Source organism: Meles meles, chromosome 19 (assembly GCF_922984935.1).
Source record: "Meles meles chromosome 19, mMelMel3.1 paternal haplotype, whole genome shotgun sequence".
In the NCBI taxonomy this organism is placed as follows: domain Eukaryota; kingdom Metazoa; phylum Chordata; class Mammalia; order Carnivora; family Mustelidae; genus Meles; species Meles meles.
Window position 1 is genome coordinate 50,637,020 of NC_060084.1, and position 12,944 is coordinate 50,649,963.

Genomic DNA, 12,944 nt, shown 5'->3' on the forward strand with positions numbered 1-12,944 from the left:
CCCTCTGTGGGAATTTGTCTGAAGGTTTTCTCATGACCAGATTGGGGTTATGGGTCTGGGGAGGAGGACCATGGAGGTCACATCAGATCAAGGCTGCACAATCATCTGGCCATGGTAGGGTCTGTCCAGGTTCTCTCCTTCCCTGCCTGTGCTCTTTGGGAGGAAGTCACTTCGGGGAGCCCTGTTGTGTGTCTGGCTGAGCCTCTGAGGCTCAGAGACCTGTTGTCACCTGCCCCAAGTCACACGACAGATACCTGGTGCTGCCGGAGTCGTCCCGCCCTGTGTCACTCTATGCTACAGAGACGCGGGGTGAGAGAGATACAGAGAAGGAGAGAAGAGAGCCCAAAATGCAGGAGGGGAAAGAGAAGGGAGGGGATCAGGAGGCAGGAAGAAGAAGATGGGAGCCTGGGAGGAGTTGAGTGAGCCATGGAGACTAGGGACCCAGACAAGAAGGGCATGAAGGAACGCACCAGGCGAGGGGTGGAGAGAGGCAGAAGCAGAGAAAGACACCGAGAAAATTCTTTACGTGATGCTATCCTTAACCATTGTGATGGCAGATTCGATTTGCTGAGCACTTAGGATGCTCAGGCTCAGTTAAGATTTATATGATTTGGGGGTCTGGGAAGCCCAGTTGGTTAAGCATCCGACTCTTGATTTGGGCTCAGGTCTTGAGCTCAGGGTGGTGAGATCGAGCCCCATGTCTGGCTCCGTGCTGGGCGTGGAGCCTGCTTGGGATTCTCCCCCTCTGCCCCGCCCCCACTCTTTCTCTAAAAAATAAAATAAAATAAAATAAAAATTATATGATTTAACTCATTTGATCCTTCTCAAATCGCTCCTTCTCACCAAGAAACCCTCATATGAAAAGCTTACACACTTCTAAAAAAATCTTTCTTTAAACCTTTAAAATTGTTATTTAATTTGCATTCACTAAAGTGCACAGGTCTGACTTCTTAGGTGTAACTGACTCAATAGCAGCCCCACTTCCCCCAAATATCCCGGGGGCATACTTGTGTTTCCCTCCAAGCTTCCAACCTCAGCGACCACCGACTTGCTTTCTGTAACAACAGATGCGTTTTTCCCTCCTTTAGAGTGTCACAGAAACAAAATCACACAGTATATCGTCTCTTGTGCCTGTTTTCTTTCCCACTCAGTATAGGATTTTGAAATTTTCCCCTGTTGCTGTGTGTATCCGTAGTTTGTTCTTTCCATTGCCAAGTGGCACCTGCTGTATGGATAGACCATAATTTTTGGATCCATCCCCTCGGGCTATCTGCATTTTTGTCCACTATGAATAAAGCTGCTATGAACATTCTTGGATTCTGAAGACGCTGACCTGGCCTAAGAGGGTGGGGGCAGGTGGTAAGTCAGGTCAAGGCCAAGGAAACCTCCTGGGGAGAAGCCTGGGGATGGAGGGGGAGGATTGGGTGGGTGTGGGCAGGAACCAGAGAAGGAGAAGGAAGGGGAAACACGGGGGCAGGCAGCGCAGCAGAGAGGTGGGGGAAGAGGGAAGGGTTGTGGGGGTGGGGGTCGTCTGGTGGCAGAAGGGTAAGACCACCCATTTGCTCAGCGCTTCCTGGAAATCAGGATCTGTGTGGAGCAAATAAATGGCACACTCCATATGACTCCCACCCGTGCACGTGGAGAGGGTGTGGTTGGTACCCAGAGTCTCATGGACGTCCAGCTGTCCACATGTCCTATTCCAAAGAGTCCAAGAAGCAGATGGGCTTGGCACAATTTGCTGGTGCAGGTTAAGGGCTATGCTCTCCAGCTGGGCTGCCTGGTGCTGGCTCATGTAGCTCGGGCACTCGCTGTCTTCTCAGAAAGGCACTTGGATGCTCTGATGTTTGGTGTGACCTCCAGGAGGCAAGGGATTAAGCTGCCTGCCTTAAAGGACCTTTCTGTAAGGGTATTAGAGCGTACAGGACAGCTGCTGTCACATGGGAAGTGACACATGTTGGGGAAAGGGGGCTGCATGTTCTGGTTTTGAGAGCAAAAATTCCAATGCCTCAGTTTCCCCTTCTTTCTGCTCCCCCCCGCCATCTCTACCCTCTCTCTACCTGTTACTCTGCCCTTCAGTCTCCTTGTGGGGTCTCAGGGTGTTTTTCTGTGTACATTCCTACTGGGGGCTCTCTCATAAGCAGGAGGGGTTTCATTACATCCTGGCAGTTGTTCACCCCCACCCCATGTCTGTCACATGTCCCTCTAAATCCCTGCTAATTCTCCCTATATTTTGCTGAGGCTGGCCTGCCCTAAGAGGATTGGAGCATTTGCTAAATAGGAACAGGACGAGGTCAGAGAACCTGCTGTGGGGAGGCCCAGGGGCCAGGATGGCCACAGGGGGGCAGCAGAGAAACTGGAGGCAGGAGCCAAGAGGGAGCACGCACTGGTGGAAGGATGGAGAGATCATGGACCCCAAATATAGACTTTGTAGATACTGACCCATAGGTGACAGGATCCCTCACGTATGACAAATTACCAGGCTCTTCATCAACTGACTGCTGAAAATCCCTGAGGGATAAGAAGAAAATCCCTGAATCCCTACCTCACACCATACAGAACCAATTCTAGATGTATTCAAGACCTCCTAAACACGAGATAAAATGATAAGATAAAGATTTTAGAGAACAAAACAGAATAGATTTACGACCCTCCCCCCCCCCCCACACTGGAAAACTTTCTTAAACAACAAAGCAAAAGTGAAAAGCATTAACTTGGAGCAGGAAAAGCAAATGAAAACAAATCACACCCAAGCTATAGTCAAAGCGGTACCCCTGGGTTCTCAACCCTATGCCCTCTGTGCACAGATTCTACAGTTTTCCACAAGGCATGTAGACCCATGGATGTCAGCTTTTGTAAACTTTTATGTCGACTTGAAAATGGGGCTTATCTTGTGAAAGTCATTTTTCCTTTTTGTTAATAACTGTAGTTTGCTCTCCAGCATATCACCGTGCCAGAGATGGTAAGGAAAAAAGAAGAAACTGGTCCACAACGACAGATAATGAAACACTGAACTCGACAACATTCAAATAGCGGAATTTTATTTATGAAAAAAATACAAATAGGAAAAAAGTTGCAATACATTATCATCAAGAAGGAGGTAAGGATACATGGGTTAAAGATAAAAATGGGGCCCCTGTCTGGCTCCAGGTGGTAGAGCATGTGAGTCTTGACCTCAGGGTCCTGAGTTCAAGCCCCACACTGGGAGTAAAGCTTACTTTAAAAAAAAAATGGGATTAAAAAAACCAAACCCCTTGTGAATATCCCTAAAGACGGAGGTCGTGTGAGAGGACGTAACTTCTTGATCAGCAGTACATGAAAATTAAAACCACAGTGAAGGCTCAAACCAGCTGACTGGCAAGCATTGAGTTTCCACATCCTAAATGTTTCTGAGGGCCCCCACCAGAGGAGAGCTGGGTGAACCCGGCTGGTGAAGGCAAGTAGAAAGCTCTCGAAGCTTTGGTGAAGCAAACAGAGGTGGCAAGCAGAGGCTCCACCATGTGACCCCTGGGATCTCACACAGATGCCCACATGCACCCTATATAATGCTGGGGGGACACTCACAGAGGGGGTGGGTTTGCTGTGAACATGAGAGGCCACCTCTGCGGGCAGGGACGGGACAAAGGGAGGTGTGTTCCTGACTGCGACCCCTGTCCCCACTCACATGAGGCCATCTGCAGGCCGATCAAACCATTGTCCCCTCTGACCCCATGAGAACTGCAGGACTCCATGGGGACAGATTCCCCTGTAAATCCAGTAAGCTCCTGAGGTCCAAGTCACCGTCCTCGGTGGATCCGGACATCAAGGGGAAAGAGGGTTCCTCCAAGGGGTCTTGGGGCGAGAGGAGTGCTGTGAAATTGGGGGCCAGCACGGGATGTGGCGAGAAGTCCAAGGAGAAGGAGTTCTGAGGCCAGGCCGGGTCCGGGGCTGGGACAAGGGCCTGGGCAGCCGGGACATGGTCCTGGGAGCCCAGTTCTGGGTCCCACCAGCTCTGGCAGAGGCTGTAGACACTGATGCTCCCTAGGAACATGGGTCTCCCAGGAACCAGGACTGGGGCGGGATCAGGGGCAGGAACAGGGGCAAGGACAGGGAACAGAGAAGGGAAGGCAAAAGGGACTGGGAAGGGGTCAGGCACAGGGCTAGAATCAGAGGCAGGAGTTCCAGGGCCCTGGGGTGCAGAGCGGGATCCCCGACCTCGCCCTATGGGCAGTCCCTGCAGCCTGGCGTGCCTGGCCCGATGGTTCTTGAACCACACCTGGACGGAGGGAGAAGGGGGACAAAGAAGAGGTGTGAAGGGGCTTGCCTCTGTCCCAGGGGTGGGGCTACTGGGAGGACAAAAGCCCCATCTCATCAAGGAAATGCAGATCAAAACCACAATGAGATCCCACCTCCCACCAGTAGGAAGGGCTCAAATTAACAAGTCAGAAACGACAGGTGTTCACAGAGAAACAACAGGATGCGGAGAAAGGGGAACCTTCCTACACTGTTGGTGGGAATGCAAGCTGGTGCAGCCACTCTGGAAAACAGCATGGAGCTTCCTCAAAAAGTTGAAAATAGAGCTACCCTATGACCAGCAATCACACTACTGGGGATCTACCCAAAGATACAAACGTAGCGATCTGAAGGGGCACCTGCCCCCCGATGTTCATAGCAGCAATGTCCACAATAGCTAAACTATGGAAAGAGCCCAGATGTCCATCGACAGATGAATGGATAAAGAAGAGGTGGTAGAGATCTACAATAGAATACCGTGCAGCCATCAAAAAGGAAATCTTGCCATTTGCAGTGACCTTGATGGAACTAGTCAATCAGAGAAAGAGAATTATCATATAATTTCATTCCTATGTGAAATTTAAGAAACAAAACAGAGGAGCATGGGGAAGGGAGGAAAAAAATAAAATAAGATGAAATCAGAGAAGGAGACAAGCCGAGGGTTGCTGGAGGGAGGTGGGGGGATGCGGTAACTGGGACGCGGGCATTAAGGAGACACGTGAAGCACTGGGTGTTATATAAGACTGCTGAATCACTGACTTCTACCTCGGAAACCAGCAATACCTTATATATTAATTGAATTTAAATAAGTTTTAAAAAGCTGGCCTCATACCACTGTCCTATGGCTCCAGGTCCAATTCGAGGCCCCCGGGATGTGGGGTACAGGAAGCTACAGGGGCAGATGCAGAGGGCAGCAGGGGCAGGGCATGGGCACCCCGAAACCCAAGGGGCGGGGCTTCACGGAGGCCCTGAACGCTGATGCCTGGAGGCGCAGCCCCGCGGCTTCAGTCCCTGCGGGATCAGGTCGGCGGGTTTGGACAGCACAGGGTTTGGGTTGAACTTGGGGTCCGGCCGCGCGTCTACACGGGAGCCCCTTGTTAGCCGCGTGGGAGCCTCTGGCCTCAGTCTGCTCAGCGGGCGCGGGGGAGGGCCCAGTCCCCACGAAGTGCCACCATCCCAGTAGATCTCGTGAACACTGGGGACCCGGGGGCGCGGGGGTCCTCCCCGAATTTGCTGTTCGTCCAGGTGGAGCCTGGCGGCCAGGGTGAGGCGCTCCTCGCGGCTGGGGTAGCGGTTCCTCGCGAAATGTTTCCTCAGCTCCCGCAGCTGCGCCCTGAGGTACACCGTGCGCTTCTTCCGGGGCCTCGGGAGCCTTTGGGGTGCTGGGGGCCCTGAGCAAAGGACCCAGAGTCAGACGAGCCCCGGAGAGAGCCCCCAGCCCGCCGCCGCCCCTCCCCCGCCGCCGCCTGGGCCGGCCCCGCGAGCAGGTGGGAGGCTCCGGCCGGGGCAGGAGGCACAGCTGCGGGCGAGCGGGGCGCGTGGACCAGACGCCCTGCGGGCTGGGGCCCAGGCTCTCCCGCTGCCGGCCCAGTCCCTGCGCGTGTCCGGGCCTCAGGGTCCCCGTCCTTGAAACGGGCCCGATGACAGGTCCCATCTAGTGATTCCGGGGCCGCAGCCACGGAAGGCGGGCAGGGTGGGCGTCCCGGGCTCAGGCGGAATCCCACCCCACCTGCCCCCCAGCTCCTCCCTCGAAGGGTCAGAGCCTCGCTCACACTCGTGAGGGGGCGACTGCGCCCCGGGTCCTCTGCTCAGCGCACCCCCAAGAACTTAAGTCCGGCCCCAGCCCCACAGAAGTCCCCACAGCACAGTGCGGGACCCCCTGCCCGGACGGGGGGCCTCCCCAGCCTCAGGCCTGGCTCTGGCCCCTCAGGCAGGCCCAGGCGCACCTGGAGGAGGGCCTGGCGCCATCCTCCTCCGCTCTCCTCGCTCCGCGGCGGCCTGTGTGCGAGGCTCTGCCCCCAGGACCCGGGCTTAAATCCCACCGGCCAGCGGTGCCCACCCACACGCAGCCTGAGGGTCCCGGGACTCTCCCTTTCTCACCCCCCCTCGGCCCCGCCCCTGCCAGACTCGCGGGGAGTGACTGATCCTTTCCACCCTGTGGGTGGGGGCGGGGCTGGGGGCTGGGGGCTGGGACCTCCATGGACACCCAGCCTGGGTCCCACCCTCGGGGGCTCTCGCCCAGGGGAACCCCACATTGCCCATCATGTGGGGTCCCCGTCGCAGGAAAGGGCCCCTCCAGCCAGCGCCCTGGGGTCATCCCATCCCTACCCAGTCCTGGGAGCCCCAGTCACCCGCTTCCCTGTCCAGTCTCCGTCCTGTCCTGCCTGGTCGGTCCAGCAGCCTCTCTCCTTGCCCCCCAACACCATTCTCGCCTTCTGGTCCCTTCTCTAAGTGGCCCCCGAGTCCTGGACAGAGGGGAGCTCAGACACGCTGGCCCCGATGCTGGTCTGGGGTCCGGTGCTGGTTTTCCTATGGGGTGGAGGCCGCCGGGGGTGCGGGTGGACAGTTGCCCCTTCCTCTTAGCGAGTGAGTGAACGGGGCTGCTCCGTGTGCGGACTCGGGAGCTCGGGCGGGACCAGCCCCTCAAATGGCACAGACCCACATCTCCACACCAGACGAGCTCCTCCCTGGCGCTGGGTCTGCTCAGGACCCGGGTCCGGGGAGAACACAGCTTAGGAGGCTCGGGTCTGGGGGAGGGCTCTTATTTTCATGAGCGGGAGATGAGGGGTAGGTAGGATGGGGATCAGACACAAAATGAGGGAAAACAAAACGTTCTTATTTGAGGTTTGCCTGAGTGTCTCAGGAGGCATTCTACCGTAAGTGGACATTCGTGCCCCTTCCTTTCTGGCAAGATTCTGCCTTAATTGGACATCTTCTTCTCCTTGGGCAGGTAGGAACCCACGGGTCACCAAGTCAATGGCTCTGCTGTCCACAGGGGGCATCTAGCAATTTCCTTGGTGTAGAAGATGTGACCAGAGGCCAACTTCTCTTTCATTTTTAAAAGAAATGAAGGAGGGGCGCCTGGGTGGCTCAGTGGGTTAAGCCTCTGCCTTTGGCTCAGGTCATGATCTCGGAGTTCTAGGATCAGCCCCGCATTGGGCTCTCTGCTTGGCGGGGAGCCTGCTTCCCACCCATCCCCCTGCCTGCCTCTCTGCCTCCTTGTGATCTCTGTCTGTCAAATAAATAAGTAAAATCTTTAAAAAAAAATAAAAGAAATGAAGGATGCCTGAGTGGCTCAGTTGGTTAAGCATCTGCCTTTGGCTCAGATCATGATCCCAGCGTCCCTGGATGGAGCCCCTGCTCAGCAGGGAGCATGCTTCTTCCTCTCCTGCTCCCCGGGGTTGTGCTCTCTCTCTCTCTCTCTCTCTCTCAATCTCTCTCTGTCAAATAAATAAATAAAGTATTTTAAAAAATTTAAACAAGGAAATGAAATGTAACATTGTGCTTGTAGATTGGCGCAGGCGGAGAAGAAGGGTCACGCCTGGGTTGGCGGATGGGCGGATGGGGAATCTGACCTTCTCATGCTTTTGGACTGTATCACACAGAAGATCAAGTTCAAAATTAAATAAAGCATATGAACATCGTTATTGTAGGTCCAGCTCATCATTATTGTAGGTCTGGCTCCCCTGAGCTAGAGACCCCTGACGGTGGGACCAAGACTGACTTGCCACTGAGGTCCCAGCCCCCAGACCCCCTTATCACAGTGGGGAAAGGACTAACCACTCATGGTGACTCCTCCAGGGGCCGGGTGATGTGGGTGAGAGAGTGGGGGGTCAATGTCGATACTCTACTTAGCGTTCCTTGGTGGAAAGTACCATAATCCATCAACTCTTCCTCATCAGACAGGCAGGACACTTTAAAAATACTCTGGGAACATAGTGGTGGTCAGGGACATAATGTCCCTGTCCTCCTAGGTTTCACTGTGTAACAATGCATTTGTCCAACAGAGGCGTTAATGGATGGACAAGCTCAGCTAGGCTGTGGAAATACACATGACATACAGGAAAGTCACGGCAGCACCATTCAGAAGAGCAAAAGGGTAGAATCAAACCGAGGTGTCCGTCAGCTTGTGACAGGACAAAATGCGTATGTTCATACAATGGAATATTATTTAACTCCAGCCGTACAAGGGAGTGCTCGTGCACCTTGCAAATGTCACGTGAAGGGAAAGAAGCCAGACATAAGAGGTCACCTATGTACAATTCCATTTACATAAAATGTGCACGATAGAGAAATCCACGGACACGGCAGCTGGGTTTGTGGTGGCCAGGAGTGGCAGCGGGGGAAAATTGGGACTACCTTGAATGGTTACGGGGTTTCGATTTGGGGCGATGTCATGGTCTATGGTTGATCGTGGTCATGGATGCACAGTAAAAAAAAAAAAGACAAAACATTGAATCGTAAATGGGAGGATTTTATAGTATGTGGATATAGATCAATAAAAATACATTAATGCTGTGTTTATTATGTTGTGCATGGGATTGATGAAGATCTGAGGGACAGGTTACATCTAGAGCCAGGGAGGGGGTGGATGGTGCGGAGGATGGGAACGCGGCTTGCTGTTGCCATTGGTGGGGTTGAGGTTGGTAACAGAGAATTTTTGGAGATTTTCGAGTTGGTGCCAGTGAGGATCTGATAAAAGAATCAAATGAGCACCATGCCCTCTGACTCAGCGGTCTTATCATAAGAGGTTTATCCCGGGAGCTGTTTGCCTACTGTGAATAGGCACCAACGTATCTATTTGAAATTTTAGGCAACGGAGTTCATTACAGGAGCTCGCGTTCACCAAGAAGAGAATGATTAAATACTATTTGGCCATCTCAGACTGTGGAAAGCTCATTCACAGCAAAAAAGGAATCAGGGGTAGAACTTTTAGTAACAGTTGATGATTTGTAATGTATTTTTTATTTTGTTTTGAGTGGCGGAGGTCTGTCTTTGCAAAATAAGTGTGTCCTGAACACAGGGTCCTTGTTGGGTTTTTGCTTTTGTTGTTGTTGTTGTTGTTCTTTTTGTTTTTGCCAAACAATATCTAGAAGAAGATTTAGAATCTGATTCCAGAATTAGAAAGGCACAAAGTGAATGACTATTGTGTTAAATGATTGAATGAGCTGCAGTTTCCCACACCCGGTAATGTCTCGGACACACTGTTCATTTCTGAGACTTATGGGTTTAATAATAAGTGTTAATAATAACACTCAGAAGATAAGTATACATACACATATACGTTTGTAATATACTTAACAACAGCAGCAAGACGTCATAATCCCTGAGTAATCACCCAGGGATTATGGAGGATGTCGGATGTGCATTTTCTCTCTTTTCTACCACTTATTATTGTGATTATTTGTTTGATTTGCAAGCAGGAAAACAAGGACCGTTTCTGGCTTTGGGTGCTGCGTGGAGCACGCGGATGCTGGGCTGTTGGTTCTTCTGACCTGACTCCTTCCAGGGCTGGATGGAAACCAGCTGGAGGAGCAGGAGTTCCTCATTGGGCTTCCCAGATTCAGATGGACCCGGAAGTTGTCGGTAGCCCAGAATCTACCTGCGCAAACAGAGAGGGAGGCGGGAAGGGGGTGGGTGGAAACCTGTGCTAAGAAGAAAGAATTAATCCATTGATTTTTTTTTATTCAATCAGAATGGAAACAATGACTCCCTCCCCATCCGTCAATTCCTTATCTCCTCTGCAACCCCTCCCAGGCAAGCCCTGATTTGGGTCCTCTAAGTAAGGTTGGCTCCTCTCCACTTTCCACCAGGGAGATGCTCACAGACCGCGAGACGGCTCCCTGCTCTCCGTGCGACTCAGAGGCAGCATTTCCCAAGCGAGAGGGGGCCCCAGGCAGGATGGTCAAAGACAAGCAAGCAGAACTTTGAAGGCAACCTTGGAGAGATGGACAGATGGGGGCGGGGAGTTGGTCTCTGCCTTCTAGAACATTCTGGGCTTTCTGTGATTGCCATTTTCTCCCCGTGTCTCTGGACTGTGCTCTCTCCGCTTCCTCTTTCATTTTTTGAAATACACCCCCTCCTCACTGTTCATTCATTCTGTATTGGCGAATCTGCCTACTCGCTAAAACTTCTTTGTCACCCCCAAAATGAATGCTCCCCGCTTTTCCCCGGGGCCCTTCACAGGCACATGCAGAGTGGTGAAAAATTCGAGCAATCGATTTCACACTGTTTCCAGCAGCCTTTTCCTTTCAGCTCTTACACTGTAAACAAGTGTCCTTTGGGGAAATATTTAAAGCTTTTAATATGTTTTAGTATTTTTGTGCTTTTAAAAATTGTAGTTATATAGGGGCACCTGGGTGGCTCAGCTGGTTAAAGCCTCTGCCTTCAGCTCAGGTTGTGACCCCGGGGTCTTGGGATGGAGCCCAGCATCAGGCTCTCTGCTCAGCGGGGAGCCTGCTTCCTCCTCTCTCTCTGCCTGCCTCTCTGCCTACTTGCGATCTCTATCAAGTAAATAAATAAAATCTTTAAAAAATTTGTGGTTATATATATATATATATATATTATGCGTGATATTTGTCATTTTAACCATTCGTAAGTTTACAATTTAGTGACATTAAATACAATCACAATCTTAAAATGGTTACAATATTGTGTAACCATCACCACTGCCCATACTTAAAAAACTTGTTCGTTCTCCCTGGAGCAGAAACAAGAATTCCTCCTTCTGCCCTCCCTCTGCCCCTGGTAATGTCCAATCCATTCTCCGCCCCTATGAATTTGACTAAGTAAATCATGTAAGTAGAATCATGTGATATTTGTCCTTCCGCGTCTGGCTTATTCACTAAGCATAATGTCTTTATTTTTAAAAATTTAAGATTTTATTTTTAAGTAATCTTTACACCCAACACGGGGGTCGAACTCACGACCCTGAGATCAAGAGCCACATCTGGGGTGCCTGGGTGGCTAAGTTAAGGTTAGGTGTCTGTCTCTTGATCTCAGCTTGGGTCATAATCTCAGGGTCGTGAGTTCAAGCCCCCTGTTGGGTTCCTTTAAAAAAAAAAGTCAACTTGGGGCGCCTGGGTGGCTCAGTGGTTTAAGCCTCTGCCTTCGGCTCAGGTCATGATCTCAGGGTCCTGGGATCGAGCCCCACATCAGGCTCTCTGCTCAGCAGAGAGCCTGCTTCCCCCTCTCTCTCTGCCTGCCTCTCTGCCTACTTGTGATCTCTGTCTGTCAAATAAATAAATAAATTCTTAAAAAAAAGAGTCAACTTGAACCTGAGCTTTACAGGGAGGGGCTATGATAAGGGCCCGCACCTATTCAGGTGGGGGAAGAGTTCCAAAAATTTCCCACCAAGTGCTGGGTATGTGGGAAGAGGAGCATAGTGCTGGTTCCCTGACCAGACAGCCGTCTGCCTCCACAAGTTCTTGATGTCTTGCCCTTCCCTGTTCAGAAGGTTCTGGAAAAAATGTGGTTCGTAAGTTCCTGGAGCGGGGGGTGTCTCTACAAAATGGTGTCTTTGGGAAGAGGACCAGAACCTTCATCAGATGCTTAAAGGAACTGACTGTCCTGGGGGGCGACTTGCTCCTCTGCTCTGAAAACCCTTCCCTAGTCTAACCGCTGTCTGTGCTGCTGTGTATGAAAGGATGGAGGGGATGCGGCGGCTGAGGGCGGCCAACTTCTGTCCCCTAAAAACACACATGCCAGGAATTAATAATTCCGGCGGAGAAAATAGGGTCTCTATGGGCAGGCGAGATCTGGAAATGTAGACAGAAGCCTTAGGTTGCATGCTGACCATGGAGGTGAGAGCCAAAGGTGGGGAAAACACTTTCCAGGCACGGGGAGCTCAGTGTGTGAGAGGTCTCAGGCCTCGTGGGGTTTCGGAGAAGCAGAAGGAGTTTTCATTCTATCTGGACAGGCTGTCCGGCCTCCCCCCACAGCCTGTCATGTGTCCCCCCTTCCCTCCCCCAAATCTGATCTAATTCTCTCTCTGCTCTGCTGAGACCCGCCTGGCCTAAGAGGATTGGAGCATTTGCTAAATGGGGACCCGGACAGGGTCAGACAGCCCGCTGCTGGGGAGACCCAGGGACCAGGATGGCCACAGGGGGGTGGCAGAGGAGATGAGGAGTCGGGAGGTGGACCGAGCAGGGAGAGCAGAACAGAGAGAGGCACCTGCGGTGTTTAGGAAACTGTATTAAAAGGGTTAGGAGGAGCCAACATTGTTGATTTTAAACATTTATCATGAACCTATTTCCTGATCTCCTCCTATCCACTCTCCCTTCTCTGTCCCTTTGGAAGTAACAGGGGGTTCTGGAGACCAGGAAAGGGGGTATAGGTGTGGAGGTCTGGGGACATCGGACCAGGGCCCTCAGAGATGACCTGGGAATGTTCTGGAAGGCTCCAACCTGTCAGGAATTGACATAGAGCCCTGAGGTCTGCCTCTGACACGGGGTATCACGCAGCTTCACTGTGTCCAAGGAAAGCATCAAAAAAAATTTAACATAGAATTTTAAATACATTTTATTTATTTTTAAAAAAATACACTTTAAGTAAATTGAAAAGCATTTAAAATATTTTAAAAAATTCCTCAGTTTTAATGCCTAATACAGTAAAAGAGCAACTGACATAACCAGTATCTTTGGTAACTTTTGGGAGCCGGACAGGATCCTGGGGTA